The sequence below is a fragment of the Cuculus canorus genome, chromosome 5, assembly GCF_017976375.1.
Source record: "Cuculus canorus isolate bCucCan1 chromosome 5, bCucCan1.pri, whole genome shotgun sequence".
NCBI lineage: Eukaryota > Metazoa > Chordata > Aves > Cuculiformes > Cuculidae > Cuculus > Cuculus canorus.
The window spans coordinates 47,716,984-47,734,098 of NC_071405.1; the positions used below are offsets into that span (position 1 = coordinate 47,716,984).

General features: G+C 35.9%; 1 protein-coding gene across 16 annotated transcripts in view; it reads right to left on the reverse strand.

Annotated features, from left to right (window-relative positions):
- The window catches only part of LRRC4C (leucine rich repeat containing 4C), a 529,117-nt gene that overhangs the window by 199,099 nt on the left and 312,903 nt on the right, over positions 1-17,115 (reverse strand). The window contains exon 1 of one of the 16 annotated variants that reach the window (XM_054067058.1): positions 4,232-4,262. The exons of the other annotated variants lie outside the window; for them this stretch is intronic. The gene's annotated coding sequence lies outside the window, so the exon portion shown is untranslated. Of the gene's footprint in view, positions 1-4,231; positions 4,263-17,115 lie in introns of those variants that run through there. 16 annotated transcript variants of the gene reach the window in all.

The window sequence follows — 17,115 nt, forward strand, 5'->3', positions numbered from 1 at the left end:
AGACATCACAGTATGCATGAATGCATTGTGTACAGAGGCCTGGAGTGCAGCCTAAAGGGCAAAGCACCACCTGCCAGCATTGCTCACTCCAGGAAAATCCACAGGGCTGATCCGGCATATACATGTTCATATTTAAAACAATGTTCACAGAATTCAGACACCCCAGTGCATCTTCTACTATAGCCCTCTATTTTTGCAGCACTAAGTTCAGGCTGAAAAAAAATGACTGGGTCTTCCCATCAAAGGCCCTCCCTAATATAATTTGGAAAGGAAGACCTATGTCCCCAAACACAAATAATGATCAGGTTTAAAATAATCTAATTACAGTGTTAAGTGCAGGCTACTTGAAAGGGCAGATTTTGGTGCTAGGAACTGTCTGCAGGTCAGATTATGCAGCCATTTTTAACACAGTATTTATCAGTGTTATTCGTGTACACAGCATTATTTATGTTCAAATATTGTATTGCATAGTATGCATTCCACTCCTGCTGCTGAGGTACTGTAGGAAATGCTCTTTCTTACCCCCACCCCTCCAGAACACACTGAACTGAGTAGAAATGACATAGCAGTTCTTAGTCATGTAACTGTTTCTTGTGTGCACTGGGAACAAACATGTTGTGTGAATTACGTCAGTGCTGCAGAAAGGTTGACAAAATATTACCAAAGACAGACATTTCTTCAAAGGTCTTAAAGATTGAGATAGACTTCCAATTAACTATTCATATCTTTAACAAATCCGCACATTGGTAAAACATTCTGCCTACCCTCAGTAACTCCTGCCATTTCAGCTGAAGACAGGATTATTCTGCCTTTTTTTTCCCCTAAGATTTGTTGTAACTTTCCACTGTCCCAGCCTCATCTGCTCTTCAATACTTTTACACATCTTTGCTTAAAACAGAAAGGCTATCTTATCTCCAGGTTTCTTAGTCAGTCTGTTTTCTTCTAAATGACCTCCTTTCAAACATAAATTTTGCAGAACAAGGTACTGTTGAAACCACAGCAAAGAAACCAAGTAAAAAATCCTCTAGAGCATTAATTAAGAATCCCCCTCAATCCACACAATTAGTTTATTAATCATTTCAGGCATAGGTGGAGGGGCATGGGGGACAGAAATAAAAACTAAAGTTTTACTTGAAATTTGCGAGCCCTTCACAAACAAGATCTACTGGCAAGGGTTAAACATGCAGATGTGAAAGTAATGGCAACATAAGCAAGGACTTTATGAGGAGGTGTTACTGTTGTCATTATGTACCAAGGCATCAGATGAAATATCTTGATGTATCTCACCCAGTGTTTTTTGCACTATAGTTTTATTTTAGGTGTAGTATATATTTTAATAAAATATCTTCATTTAACAAAGTGATTGAGAATGACCACATCTGTAGCACCTCCCCACATTGTTTACCAATGCAGATTAAAAAATTGTCTCATCTCTAGATGGAATTCAGACTTTAACTACATGTTCTGGTACCTACATGTTTAGGCTGATTTCCAAAGATGTTAGGCCTTTTTATTTATTGAAATAATAACAGTTCATTATGGAGAACTTAAGTTCTTAATCAAGGCGTGTGACAATTCTTCATCTCACTATAAAATGTGATGTAAACGTTAAGTGACTGGAAGCCTGTAAAGAAGTCATGGAATTTTAGATTATTCTGTTTAGTGACTCAGCTGGAGGTCAACATAGTGGTAGGTAAGCATCTCAGACTATATCAAGCATGCTAGAAGAGTCAGGAGGATTCCCATTTTCCAGGGTGTCACAGTCAAAAATCATTGCCAAGTCTTACACCTCCATTTTAGGAAGAACTGCAACTAAAGACAAAGGTTATACCATCAGATATGAATGATTCATAGACATAGCCATCGGACGAAGAGGTTTTTTCCCTGTCTATCCAGAATATGATTTGGATCAGTGGGCCGCAATTGATCATAACACCTCCATCTTAAAAAACAAACAAACAAAACAACAATGCCACCATCCCCGCAAAAAAAAAAAAAAAAAAACAAAAACAAAACCAACAAACAAACCAAAACTAAAGAAATGAAACAAACAAAAAAATCATATGAACATATTGAATTGCAAGACATTCCTTCTTTGTTCCTGAGGGAACTCTGGAGTAGGTTCAGGCAGGTGCTTCTGTCTGACCTGGCATGTCTTCGTAGAGATACAGTATCATGTAAGAGACATCAGACCCAAGAGCATAATTCTATGCTCGCACTTCAGTCTTTCACTTCAACACCCTTCCTCCCACTTACAACCATGTTTTAGGAATTGTTTTTTCACACATGAATGTCAGCAGCATTATAAAACTCTTCCTAGAAACGGTAACAATTATAAAGTGGTATCTTGTTCTTCCCATGCAGGAGCTATGAAAACGTGATTAATGCGATACTGATTGTAAGACAGTGAGCCCTCCTGAGTGTCAAGGTACATTGCATCAGCTTGGGCCTAACATCACACTAAGTTCATATGGTTTCCAATTAACAGAAAAGCAATAAGCTTACTATTGTCTGCCCACAATATGCCATGTATATGTTTTTCATTCTATGTTTGCATTGGATTCAGAAATTGGAAGTTTGTTGATGCTACTTTCTGTCAACATTACTAAAGTATTTTAGATTATTTTAGCTTGGGTCCAAAGCAGCAACAATAGTAATACTTCTGTTTGAAGTACTAATGCAATATTTCATGTCAGAGATTCCAATTCTGATGGCATCAATGCTCACATTCCCCCGTATAGATCCAGGAATTATAATTTTCAAGTAGAGATTAGGTGAAATTGAGAAACACAACCTAAATACAACAGTACTTAGAAGGGTTTCCTTAATGTATTTATTATTAAAATAATTATGACTTTATTCCCATGACATTAGCTCACTGAAAATTATTTTCACAATCCTTCATTAACATACCATTGATTATACAATTTTTGAAATATTTTCTTGCAGTTAAGTGATTTCCTTTGTTTATTTCTATTCTCAGTTGTATTTAAGAGATCACAAGAGGATTTTGTGTTTTGCCACCTACTGGAAAATATGAAGTGTCAAATAATGGCTATTGGCAAAACCATTATTTTTTTACAGAATCTTAAAAAATTACAAATTTTATCGAGCTTTCATTTGCCCATTTATTCCCTTTTTGAATATGGATTTTGAAACTGTTAATGTAAAATGCAAAAATACTGTTATGAATCAAAGAGTACTATAAACAAAGCTTTTATTTTTCACCTGTCTCCAGTTGAAACAGAGCCAGAATTGCAAAATATTTTCATCTAGAAATATCTTTGTTTAAGCTCCTTCAGGTCTTTATGTTTCAATAAAACATTGATGGTTTTTAAATGTTCCATGAAAGATACTGGAAGCTACATAAATTTTATGTGTACTGTGTTTGGCTACACAGTTGGGACACAGGTAATTTTCTTTCCAGTAGCTGCTGGTTTTCAGATTTAGTATGAGAAGAATTTTCTGTATCGTGTGATACAGAAAATGCATTGCTACAAATATCCGCATGCTTTGGCCGTAAGAAACATGTGCTCAGGAACCTAATCAAACAATTGTCACTTACAGATGGTAGGAAACAAGTAGGCAGCACTTTATATTACAACTTAGATCTATACAGGGGGTGATTTCAACCCTATTTCAGCATCATTTGGGGACTAATCTCTGTTTTACAACTGTGCTTCCCTTTAGAATTAAGCCGATTTCATGGTATTCTCTCAGTTTCTGATGTTCCATGAAACAACATAAAGAAATTTTGTCAATCAGTATAGTATTTTAATTCCACAAAGGACACAACCTCACACTTCTGCAACTATTTTGGTGTTTATGTTGTCACCATTCACTACTAAGTGTTTTAAACAAAAAAAATCAATAACTACAACTAAATCCCAGCACAGCTACAGTGTTATTTATCCTATTATAGGTTAACACTCAGCTTGAAGGGATAATGCAAAGAGGTTGAGACAAAAATGGTGGATTTTTTTTCCCTCTTGTCAGAAACATTGGGTGGATAATGGAATAGAAAGGAATAGAAAGATTTTTTCCTAATTATAGTGGCATACTGAATTTTCCTAGACTCCACTGGAAGCCAGATCTCTGATTGAGAATGTGCCTTGCAAAGCGGTTCACAGAGGCACCACAAAACCTACAGGGCCCAATTTGGTCTTTGATTCAATGAAGATTAATTACTTTTCAAAATAATAGATATGGCTTATTGGAGTCTATAACTTACCCTGGAGGAAAGGCCAACACTTCTTAAAAGTCTGAAATAAAGCATAGAAGTTATCATAATGAATGGTGCACTACAGCTTACATCAAAGTTTACAAAAGAATTCAGAGGGAAGTTTGAACCTCTGATTAACTGGGATTTTGACTTTGTAAAAGCTACAGACACCAATTGTTCTCTTATTTGTGTTTTCTGGTTTTACCAATATCTTCCTTATTTCCTCAATTTACATCAACTCTCATTCTTCAAGATCACTTATTGTAAACATTCTGGTTTCCCCTTAGTCATGACAAGCTTTTGAATATATTCATTGAGTAATTAGGTCCAGTTCAATGAATTAGAGTATATTCCTGAACGCCACTGCTTTGAAGCAACGCTTTTCCTACTTTTCCCCATTCTTTGTTTATTCTATATCTCACAAACTGATTCTCAAGTCAGTCTATGTTTAAAAGAACTTTCTTTTTCTTAAATCCCTTATCTACAGTCCTACTGATATCATTGCTAAACATACCAGTAGCTGTATGAATTCTAAAGTTGGAGTTTCTTACAGTGGCCTCAAAGTGCTTTATAGTATTACAAGTTCAATAATAACTTGTGTGTGTGTGTACATACACACAAAAACAATTAAGCTTTCTGTATTAAAACATAACAGCAGACATTACTGCATAATTATAGTAATGTATGTAGTAAACATTGAATAAAATACAATTTAAAAGTCATAGAGTGTTTTTGGCAAAGTGATAAGAAACTATGCTGAGCAACCTAAACAAATGTTGTGATGAAGAAAAGGATGTTAAACTCAAAGTATCCATTTCACTGTAGCAAGTGGAGATTATTCTGGAAAAGCAGAGCTATTTCATAGTACAATACATATCTTTTTTTTATTTAAATACAGCAGAAATAGTTAAACTACTAAAAAAATTGAGTTAAAATAAATCTTATATAAATAAACCTGAAAATATAAACCTTAAAAATGGCAGAGTGGAGAAGCTTATAACAAAAATTGGGAAAGACTATCAACAATGGTGAGTCTAGCAGGAGATTCCATAAATAGACCAGATTTTTTTCCCCTCGGTCAATTATAGTCAGCACTGCATTCAATCAAATACATGGCTCTACTAAAGAGAACTAGTTTACAGTTCTTCAAACTTTATTTCATTAAATTCTTTCAAAAAAAAAGATTACTTTTCTTTCTCAGAATAAACCGCAGGACAACATAAGGGCTGAGACACTAAAAAGGTACATATGGGGAAAAAAATGTCTGTTCTTAGCTTTCCTTAAAAAAAAATGCACCCCATCCCTCCCCCCCCCAAAAAAAAACCAAACCCAAACCCCAAAAGCAGACTAGAAGAATATTTAAAAGTTATAGTGCTGATGCAAAAAAAAGAAAAAAACCTTTTCTAGAGTAGGAAGTAATGGGTTGTCTGCTTTTATGATTATGAGATTAGTTATAGTTCCTTCAAATAAATACTCTCAAGTATTTGAGAAGAGAGGAGCATTTGCATTAAATAGTGAGAAAGAAATGTTACTAGGTTTGTTTAGGAAGTAAATAAGGAAAGCAGCAATGCATAACTGTGGTATACGTGATTTCTGTATGTCAGCACATGAGGCATCTAGTAGTAGAATAAGTTGTGGCACTGGAATTTAGCAACAGGAAACCATGATACCTGCCAGAAAAGTTAGAAGCTATTTTTAAGCAGGCTCAACATTCAAGACAAGAACATTTCCCTGAGACTTCATCCCCCTGAGAGATGGGGAAAAGGAGATGTCAACAATCAACAGAGCCAATATAGATTTGGTGCAGCATTTGACAGTATTTTTGTTAATAGCACTTTCTAGTCATACTGTCTAAAGAAACATGCTGTCAAAGCTCCTTATGCAACTGGGACATCTCACTAACATTGTCTTGTCTTCAGATAAGAATCTCCCAACAAAAATTTGTACTAAAAAAAAATGAGAGTTAGGCTTTCTTGCTTTACCATTTAATTCAACTGATAAAGAATCTATGATCCAAACTTAAGTCAGAGCAAAGATCAATTTGCTGCAACTTCTTTGAGCCAATTGAATGTATGATGTACTACTAAAATTTCACAACAGCTGATCATAAAGTGTTTAAGGATGTTTGATACTATTCTGTTTCAGTGAACATCAAACGTTATATTTCTAGCCTCCTAAATAAAGCTTTACACAGATAAGTTTGTGTTTCACGAAAGATATCTTAAGCCCATATCAAAAGATTAAAAAACAAGAAGAATATTTCCACTCACTTCAAAGCCTTTCACTTAAATGTCATGATCAGAAATCCAACTTATTGGAGAACTGTTTCTGCTCACCTCAAACACCGATACTAATGTTTTTAGCCAGGAATAAGCATATTTCTTTGGAGTCAATTAACACACAAAGATCTCCATTATTTTAAAGGTAGGAAGTGGACTCTGACTCTTTCTCAGAAAATTATTATTCTTCTATTGGATAGGAAGGAGCTTAATAAGTATGTTACTAGGTTACCAGCTTAATGAATAAAATTCCATTCTTTTTCATGGTGACTGATGTTAAGTAATTCCTCTATGACAGGTGACTTAAAATACTGCAGTACATTTTTGTTGAGAAAAGGAAAAAGAATACACATTAAAAGATCCAAGTAATTGTTTTCTTGGTTGGACACTGTATTAGTTTGGGAGGAGAGGTGAATTCGTATACAAGAAAGTCCAACTTTTTATTTGAAAAAATTAGATATGTTAGAAAACCACAGGTGATGTTCACATACAGATTATAAATAGTTCTTATATTGAAATTATCTTCTGTATTAATTTTTATATATTTAAGTTCCTAAAAGAAACTTCTGGAAAGCAAAGTGAAAAAGAACAATCAAGATTGTTTTTATCTTGATTTTCAGTTTGCAAAGAGGAATAATAGCAGGAGTACTGAGTAATGCTTATCTGCAAATTTACTTATTTTAAATTTTTTTAGCAATATACATGGCCTTTTTTGACATTGCAAATATTGAGAATATTTGTTTGCCTTTATACTAGAAGAGTAATCCTGGTAATAAAGTATTCCTAATGTGCCATATGACTGGAAAGTGCAGACCTTTTGTGTCAGAATGTCCCACAAAAATATTATATGGTGCACTTGGAATATCAGTTCAGAGTATTTTACACTTAACACTTGAAGGGTGTCTTAAACATGTAGTTCTGAATATCACTAAGCCTAAATTTTTTCATGCATTTTTAATACAATCAATATATAAACTAATGCATTAATATTTGTCATCCCTGCAATAGATAACTGCTTCACTTATCAGATGCAGGAGTGATTTCTGTCTCACGGATTTCAGTCCACCACCTTCAACAGTACTGAAAATCTTGTTACAAAGGAATTGCAGGAACTGGATGAGAATTATTTATTTTTACCCTACTAATACATTACTTTTCTTGCTGCAAAATATTTTAACCACACAGTCAGGAACTTCCCAAGAATTTCTCAACAGGCTCAGCTGGGGACAGCTAAAATATTTCATTTTGCAATCTTGATCTTATGTTTTTTCTTTATGCTGTTTGCTAATATTCAAACTGAAAACTACTATTTAAAATAAATATTTTTAAATAGGGAATTTCAACACTTTAGAAATTCTTGCCTTTTCATTATTGTATATTATTTCAACTTGATTGATCTATCAAAACTATTTCTGATATGAGCAATTTAGTTTAGGCATATAAACAGCCTCAGCAAAGATGTAAAATGAGAGTACTTTTCTGTTTTTAAGAATAAACTTTTCACCTCTGAGAAATTAAGTTGTAAAACCTACCTGCCATAAGAAAACTGCAAGATCTTGGGTTGTTTCCTAGGACTTAAATATTGCATTAGAAATCTCCTTGCATTGTATGAAAGAGCAAGATTAACATCTCACAACTAGCCCATATTGCAGATAGTCACAACCAAGAACTGCTTAAAGTTTTGAGTGAATTTGAAACTTACAATGTATAGACACAAGATTTTGAAGTTTCTAGCATTTGAGAGTATAGTTATTGTACTTAGCCACAGAAATAGTGTTCTATCTCCAAAATTCCTCCATACCACCACCTACCCAACACCTACATTTTGAGAAGAACAGAACACGTTCTTACAAATCAAAGCATAGCTTAGTCTTTATGAAACACAAAATTGTTTCTTTTACCCTTTTCTAACTTCTAGATGATGTGGCCACCCAGTGCCACTGATAACAGGCTGCATTCATAATGTCTGTGTCTATGGAGTATATAGACAGAGACAACCTGCTAGGATATATTCTGTCAGTTATTCAAATAGAATGGATTTTTGCTAGTGACTATTATCATCTCCATATCCCTTTTGCAAGTCTCCAAGACATTGATTCTTATTATTGTGCTATTCTGAATTCTATCTTCTACCTAAATTAAGTAGTATCCTTTACTAGATTAATATTTTCAACCTGAGTTTTGCCTTAAAACCTGAGACAGGAGAAGGTATATTAAAGAATTTGCTTTAAGGTTTATGTAACTGAATCAGCCCATTTCACTCCTTGTAAATCCCCAGTGATTGCTGAAACACTTGCTAATGAATACAACCATAAGTAATGAGAGCAACGAGTTGCTTGAGCCTACTTGTCTGCTTCAGCAGTCAGTGGCAACATGACCAATGGGAACATTAACCACAGTTTTACTCCTTGATCCTGAAGAGGAAAGGTCTTTCAAAAGTGTCATGTGCTTTCATACACAAGGAAGAACACAACTGCATTCTATGAACTGTTTCCACCACACACAGTAGACATAAATAAGGTGCTAAACTTGAGACTAAGTGAACTGGGATATCTTACTGGTTGGGTTGCACACCTAGTTGAGTCTCTCCTTGCTTTTAGAAAATAAACAACGCTTACCTTCCCCTTGACATGTCAGTAAGATAAAAATATCGGTGTTCAATAAGTATTTTTATTCTCTAGGAAGGAAGAAAAAAACATAACCACTACAAGTAATGTCTAAAATCAACTTTCATAATTCTACAGGCAAGTTAACAAATGCGACTATGATAATCTTTTCCAATTAATACAATATCTCTTCTAATTTTAAGGAGATCCAGCATGCTTTTCATATTTCATATATACTGGAATAACTTCTACCACTGATTGAAAACATAGTGACCATGTAACAATATGATACAATAGAAAGTTGATAAATATCTCACTAACCAAGCAAAGCTGAGGGGGAAATAAGGCATTATGACATGTACTACTCATGGTCTGAGCTGGAGTTTTAAATCCTGTCTGAAATGCAGAATCCATTATGCCTAATAAAGCCAAAACAGGGCAATGAAAAACGAGTGAATCACTTGCATCTTGCAAGTCAAATATATCTTAACCATAGCAGTAGTTCCTACACACAAGAAAAGGATCTTGCTAGGCAAGAAGAAGCTCTAAACTGATTGATTCCGCTGTATAAAAGCTGATTCTGTCACAGAGTTTTCACCCAATAATATCAAGGTGCTTACTGCAGTAGTAAGTTCCTTTTACCTATACCTTCAGAGACTATGACCCGTGTTCCACTTCACAAATATACAAAACTAGAACAAGTCGTATCTGGATGATGACTATCAACTTTACCTAAACTCCCTCCCCGAAACAGACAAAAAAGCAAGACATAGATTTGAAACTGAGTATGTACCTTAGCAGAGCAGTGAGGCAACAGCATTTCAGCACAGAGGTTCCTGGCTTCGGCTCCACAGAGAGACCTGTGGCTGTGTGTTCGTTATCATGTTCTTTAACTCTTAGATTCAAAGCCCACTTGCATGTATTTAGGAGCAATTTTATTAGCTTAACATAGAAATGTCACTGAAAGAGATATGGCTAGACTGAATGACGTAAGAGTGACAGAGATGAGAGAAAAAAAGTACTTTCTGAATAAAGGAGTACGAGGCTTATATGGTAGCTGTATCTTACTTTCAAAGTCAGGAATCCAAAAATCTACACAGTTTAGCTATAGAAATTTATTTTCAGCTATTTTATTTCTGAACTATTTGACCTAACAGTACCTAGGATAATGACAACATCCATTTGAAGGCTGCATGCAGTCTTACGAATTTAGTGACCCTAGGAACAACTAAGTGAAACAATTCTGCATGACGAATCAATTCACTACATGGCTGCTGAACCCATGAAGGAAATGAAGGGGAAAAACAACAAAGGCATCAGAACAATAAATCACCCCTTTACACACTTTTCACAATTTTGTCTCTCACAACAACAGTTTTATTATCTTGGTTTTAGCTTACTTTGTTGGCTTTGAGCAGTCAGTACAATAGCTCATTTAGAACAATTTATTTATTTGCCTGAACTGGATTGATGCAGTTTCATTTCTGTTATTTTTTTCCTCTCAACTCAGTGTATTTATAAACTAACATTAATCCTGCACAGAAATGGTCTCTGATAGTTTACCCAGCCTAATTTGGGGAAGGATCAAATACAAAAGGCCATTATCTCAGCTGAGCACTCAGATTTCATTAGTGAGAAGGACAGGCACATACAACTGTCCTTACATAAACTCAGTAAACTGTTTGAAAGTATTGTTTATGTGGGGAGCAGTAACTTCCCAAATCTAGAGACGGGATTACAAAAATAGCAGAGATCTTCTGGATCCATCTGGGGAGTGTTTACTGTTTATATTTTATTTTCTCTGGGCCAGAGGCACAAGACAGACACAGGGAAACAGCAGCTTTGCCACCCCCACATGTCATTGTGATCAATCTTATAGTTGATTTAGTCATAATTTCCTTGTAAACTTCTTCAGAAATAATTTATCCATTTTGGTATGTCTTCAAATGTAACATACGCAACCTGAATATACAAGAATATTTTAATTCCAACACCATGGGAAGAATACACATCAGAAAAGCATAGACAAGCTGCTGCTGAACTAAGCCAACTTTCACAAAGCTTTAATGACAGCACAAACCATAAAAATATTGTTTAGATAAATTCCATGACACATCAGAAGTGCATGGCGACTGGTTGTTCGTACTTTTTTTAGGTGATACATGCTTTCTTTGTAAACTGCTGTAACTAGAGTGCTACACTGATCTTTGGTTTGGACCTAAGTGAATATTTTGGGAATAAAGTTGCTCAACAAATGTCTTTTTGACAGCAATTCTAAAAAACTCCAAATGCATCAAATGTCAATATTTTTCCTCAGTATTGATAGCAGGTGCACAACCTAAATCATTTTGATGTAAGAGATTATGCATGCATGAAATTTATATTGAAAAGTAGGGTCACAGACAACTAGCTAGATTATTTTCAACTAAGTAAAAAATACAATGAAGCGGAAAACATAAGAGAAGTGCTTCAGAAAAACAATGACAAGAAATATAAATATTTATTTTCTTTTGGATGAGAAAAAAATTAATAGTTACAAAATAAATGTACTGCTAGGAAAGTAATGGTATCCTGCAAAACCTGGTTTTCTTCTTCTAAACAAATAATATTGAAGCTAAAACAAAAACAGTGACCACTGCATGCAAATAAGTCTCCTGGGGTAGCAAATATTTCAAACAAATCTGTTGATAATTTTTATAGAGTCCATCACACTTTTGCATATATTATGTTTGTTATATTATGATTTTCTATTTTGAAAAGAAAGCTGCCATTAATTTCCTTGTGGTACTTTGTTTTTATCTGAGTTCAGCAGTGCATAGGTGTGTCTTCTATGACTGAATCAGTACAATACAACAAAATATTAGTTTGCTTGTTTTCTACTCACTTAAAAAAAAAATGTTCCTCTTATGTGTTATTTGTTCTTATCAACAAAAGGTGACAATAAAAAATCCCACAGCAGCATAAAACTAATTGGACATTGATTTTCCATGATATCACTATGATAAAATTTTACACTACTACAAAATAAGAGAACACTAGAAAACTAAATAGAGCATAGCGTGAGAGCACATGTATGTAGATCTGTTAGGAATTGGTTTGCAGATAAAACTGTACTGACATCACTTTCAAGGATGCTAAACCACTGTAAACTGAATACTCAGAGCCTCAAAGTAACTCAGCTTTCTAGAGACAGCACGCCTCAGTGAGTTTCTATAGTCAGTGTACAATAGAAGATCTCAATGCAGTTTAATGGAGGTACTCTAACTTCTTTCACATAAGGGCAGAATGTAATCTCAGTGCTTAATGAGAAGTACAGGAATACTTTGCATGGAGATTTAGCCCTCCGTGGCTTTTTGGGCAACTATTGTAGAAGATGAATAGATAAAACACCTTCTGTGTTGCCTGACAACAGAAAAGTAAACACATCCATATTTGCAAGCAGTCAGCCTGCATCTACCCTGAGGTCACAGACTACACTTACAGTTTGCATTGCACACTTGTGTTGATGAAAAGCTGAGTTAGGACCATGTAGGACAGTGACTGTCTGCTCTCTAGCTGAGTGAAGGTCCTTCTCCTCATGCACTAGAGGAAATGAAAAACTGAAAATTATGCAGGATTTGGGTCTTGATTTGGATTTTGATTTTTTGTTAGTTGGTATGGGGTAGCATTTTTTTCAGATGCTATTCTCTCAGTAGCTGTTTGGTAGCTATTTCCAATAGCTGTCTAGAGGAAATAAGCTCTGTCTTTACTTCCAGTAGTTTTCCTTCTCTTCTTTCACACTGATAATGGCTTTTTCATCTCTTGGCTATTGTCTGTAGTATTACCATTCCATCTTTGTAGTCCTGCCCTAAACTCACATATTTTACAGTCTCCAGCCACCTATCCCACAGCAACAGTACTAAACTTTATCCTTTCCTTCCCTGCATGTCAATTTATGCAATTCCATTCTCCATAATGCATCTTTATATACTAAGCAAACACCCCTGATACTCAGACACATTTACATTACTTACCTTTTCAGAAAGTCTGTACATCATCTAAGGTGGTATTTCTCATTATTTTCAGAGCTGAAGCTAATCTATGGCTATTCTATTTTCTATTTCTTCAATACTTGACTATGATAAGATACAGTATCTAAATGACAGATTATTGCTTCTACTAGGTAAAGCGATCACTACTTTGCTTTAATTGCAATGATTCTATTAGAGTGCTTAGTGTTCTTGGTTGAGAAGAAGCCAAACTGATGAGGTCTCATTAAAGAAAATGATACTTGAAAAAAAGGTTTCAGTAGTGTCGGTAACTTCATTATTACCTTCATTTGTTCTAGCTGAGTTAGATTTAGATCCCCCCAGAATAACAAGGAGTTAAACTATGTATGACCTTAAAGTACAATACAAGTCCTCATATGGAAGAATGAGAAACACATACATTATATTATTTCCTCATGATGAAAATGATGCATCTGTGGCGGTGAGATACACCATTACCTGGGTACATACAAGGGTACTAATCACTCCGTACACATCTGCTGTCAGAAAAAGATGTAACCCATTCTTTCTGCTCATTGCACTTCATCTATTCATCAAAAGTCCACAGACTGTAACATCCACTCTTTTGCTAATTAGATTCAGACCCTGCTGATGAGAGCTGGCATTACCTTTTCCACAGCTAATTTCTATGTTAGTGCATGATGAAATCCAAAGAAAGATATTTCTGAAATTTCCGCCCATCAGCCCTAGGTTCCATCTAGGAAAAGTGCCAGCTGAGCCACATGGATTACTGTTTTAGTCAATTCAAGTGCTGATGATCTTATCTTTTACATCTAACTGGAAAAAAAAATTAGGATATGCTACACCAACTACATACATGAAGTGATCAGAAACATCATTTGAATGGTGAGTATATTAAGTGATTTCACATTTCTAGTTGTCAGTGTTAACACCATTCTCCAAGGAGAAAATAGACAAAATTTTCCCTACCACAAGGCCATGGTTTATTTGGATTTTTTTCCCCTCTTCTTTCTTTTCATTTTAGATGTACACAGGTGCTTGTGAGAAAAAAAACACTGTTCTAGCCTAATCGTGCTCACTGTGATAAAATGCTAAAAGGCAACTCAGGGAGGAGAATGACAAAACTCATTTGCATAGTTTGCACTGCAGATTTTATTTAATTTAGAAAGAAAGGCCTGTGAGGCTTAGAGTGTTGTCAAAAACTGTAAATATAAAGATCCCTTTGGTATTTCTTGAAGTGCGAAATAAAAGGTCCTTTGGATTCAGAGTTAAAGCTAGACTAATGGAGTCCCTCTTCACAGCCCTTTCAGTTGATCTTTGGAGGGAAAGTGAGGTATGAGTAAACTATACTACCTTGAAAAGAGTTTGAATTACTTCATTAGAAGAAACACCTCGTTCAGCTCTAGATTCCCAGATTGCATTCAGCTGCTATCACATAAGACTTTTGTTGCTACTTCTAAAGTAAATATACACACAAAATAATATTTTTTGTCATTTTGTGGAAAGTCCTGAGCACTTACAAAAAACAGTAAACTACCACCAATGTCCTCTTCAATTTATACACCTACTGTGTAGAAGTATTACATCCATTTAACACAGATGTGAAATAGTTCATTCAGTGTGTTCTCCTATCTTGGCTGATCCAAATGTCTCACTGAAATATATATTCAAAGAGTTTTCTAGAACATACTTGTGATTTAATCATCAAATTATTGAAATGCTTTCTGGAACGAACAGATTAACATGGATACTACCTGGATCAGATGCGGGATTCCTAGGGTCACTAAAATAACTCTTCATCAAAGCAGCTTCAGAAGGAATTAGTAAGAAAAGCCTTTACCAAAAAAATTGTTGAGTGATTACCTCAGATGTGGAAGGCTACATTATGGTGCCCAGTGTGCCATGAGATGCAGCCCAGCCACTCCCTGCCAATGCAGCCCCAGGAGGCAAAGGGTGCCCTGGCCCCCCAGCGCCCATCCTAAAGAGAGTGCGGCAGGTCAGTATAGGGGGTCTGTAGGTATAGATGAGAACCTAGATTGCCAGAGAAGCCTATGGTGCTGAGGCAGATCCAGTGAGACCAGCCAGGGTCAGCCACAGACCAGGGATGATCAAGCAGTATCCCAGCTGGGAGGTAACAGTAATAGGAGCTCTGGTGTGGCACAGCACTGCACGCTCAGCCTACAGCAGCTCCCACATGATAGAGGTTGGCCCTGGCCAGGGCCTCGCCACAGCGCTGATGGAGCATCTCACCTCAAAGCCCTCAGCGGGTGTAGCTCTTGGCTGTGCTGGCCTGAGACCTGCCTCCAAAAGAGGGGATGCACTCAGGGGATGCACCTCAGATGATGCACCTTGGACCTATACAAGTACAGTGCCTATGTGACAACACAGGGACAGAGATTTCCTTTCTCCACAGGCCCAAACCACTCCCTGCATACATATTTTGAGAAACACTGAAGACAAAGAAAATTCAAACTTAGCCTTGGGATATTATGCTAATTACCTACTCAGAGCTCGGTAAACACACTGATAAGGCAACAACACTGCCATCTTCCCCAGTTACAGGAAGAAACTAGCCATCAGAGACCATGGAAAATCTACCACTGAAGACCAGGATACCTCTAGTCATCAATAAAAGATCTTCAAATGCACGTTATCTTTCACCTGGTAAAAACAGCGTACATTAATTAATGTACAGGTAGAGTGCATAAGGCAACCTTAGGGGTCAACTTGCAATCCTTGGGTCCAATTTACAAGTAATGCCTCATTCTTTTAAGGATATTAAGAATCCTTCAGATGAGAAAATTACTCATACTGGGAAAATCCAGTCCCAGAAACAGAGTTTTACCTTCAGTTCACATAACATGTTAATAAAAAAGAGTGTGGATCAACTATCAGTTCCATTTGATCAGAGAAAGCCAATTACTTATTCTTCTATGCATTCACACACAGAAATTAGATATTCTCTCCTTTTCCTCTTTTGCTCCCACCCTCTCTTCCCTCTTTCTCCACCCCAAACACCCTGAGATAAATTTTTCAGATTTATGCCTTACTCTCAGAAACATGACAGCTTTAATTTGCCACACAGTCTTTTATATATTAAATCATCTTAGGAACATACTATTTACACCAGCCAAACATTACTGCTAAAAGGAAAGTTTTCCTCTTCAGTAGGTGTTCAATAACTTGAGACTTGTACTCACATGCTGCAATTTTTGTATTGTAATCTAATAACATACGAAAATAAATTATTGAACATGCAAAAGTAAAAGGACAAGAAGTGTAAGACTTTTTTATTATTTCTCCCAGGATTAGACTTACTAGATTTCAGCATCCCTCTAGAGCCCTGACAGTTCTTAATTTCATAAAAGTAACTGAAGAACTCTTCTAGTAAATTAAGCAACCTAGACTTAGAAGACTCTCATGCCCCTGAATTCTTACCTTCACACAGCCTCTCAGAATCACCTTCTTCCCTTTCAGTTTGACGCTATCAACATGGATGCAACTAGACAGTCATGGATCTTGTCAGCATTATAAAATTACTGGCTAAATATATTTCTCTTGCATACACAAAAGCAAAAACAGTCATATCGTGCACTGTTAAGCAGCTTACCTGACCCTGTCACAGTAGGAAAAGGAGTACCAAGCAAAAGGACACTACAGTGAATAAATTAGCTAGACTAAGATGGGAATGTAGCCAGGGGTTAGTTCAGGCTGGCACTACGAGCCATCCACAGTGATGTTGTGCTATATCATTCCAGTTTTTGGTTCATAGCTCTGATCACAGCTCATTGCCCTCGAGTTTTGTTTACATTCCCCTGTTTGCATTGGCTTATCACACACAGACCATTTGCCTTGGTCTCAGCTCTTGGCTAAGGCATGGCTGCCATACACGTCACTTGGCATATAAGACTTCCAGTAATGACATTCATACTAATAAAGAATGCAGTTTTCAAAGAGTGGTTACTATTTGATATTTTATTTTAATTTAATTTATTTCT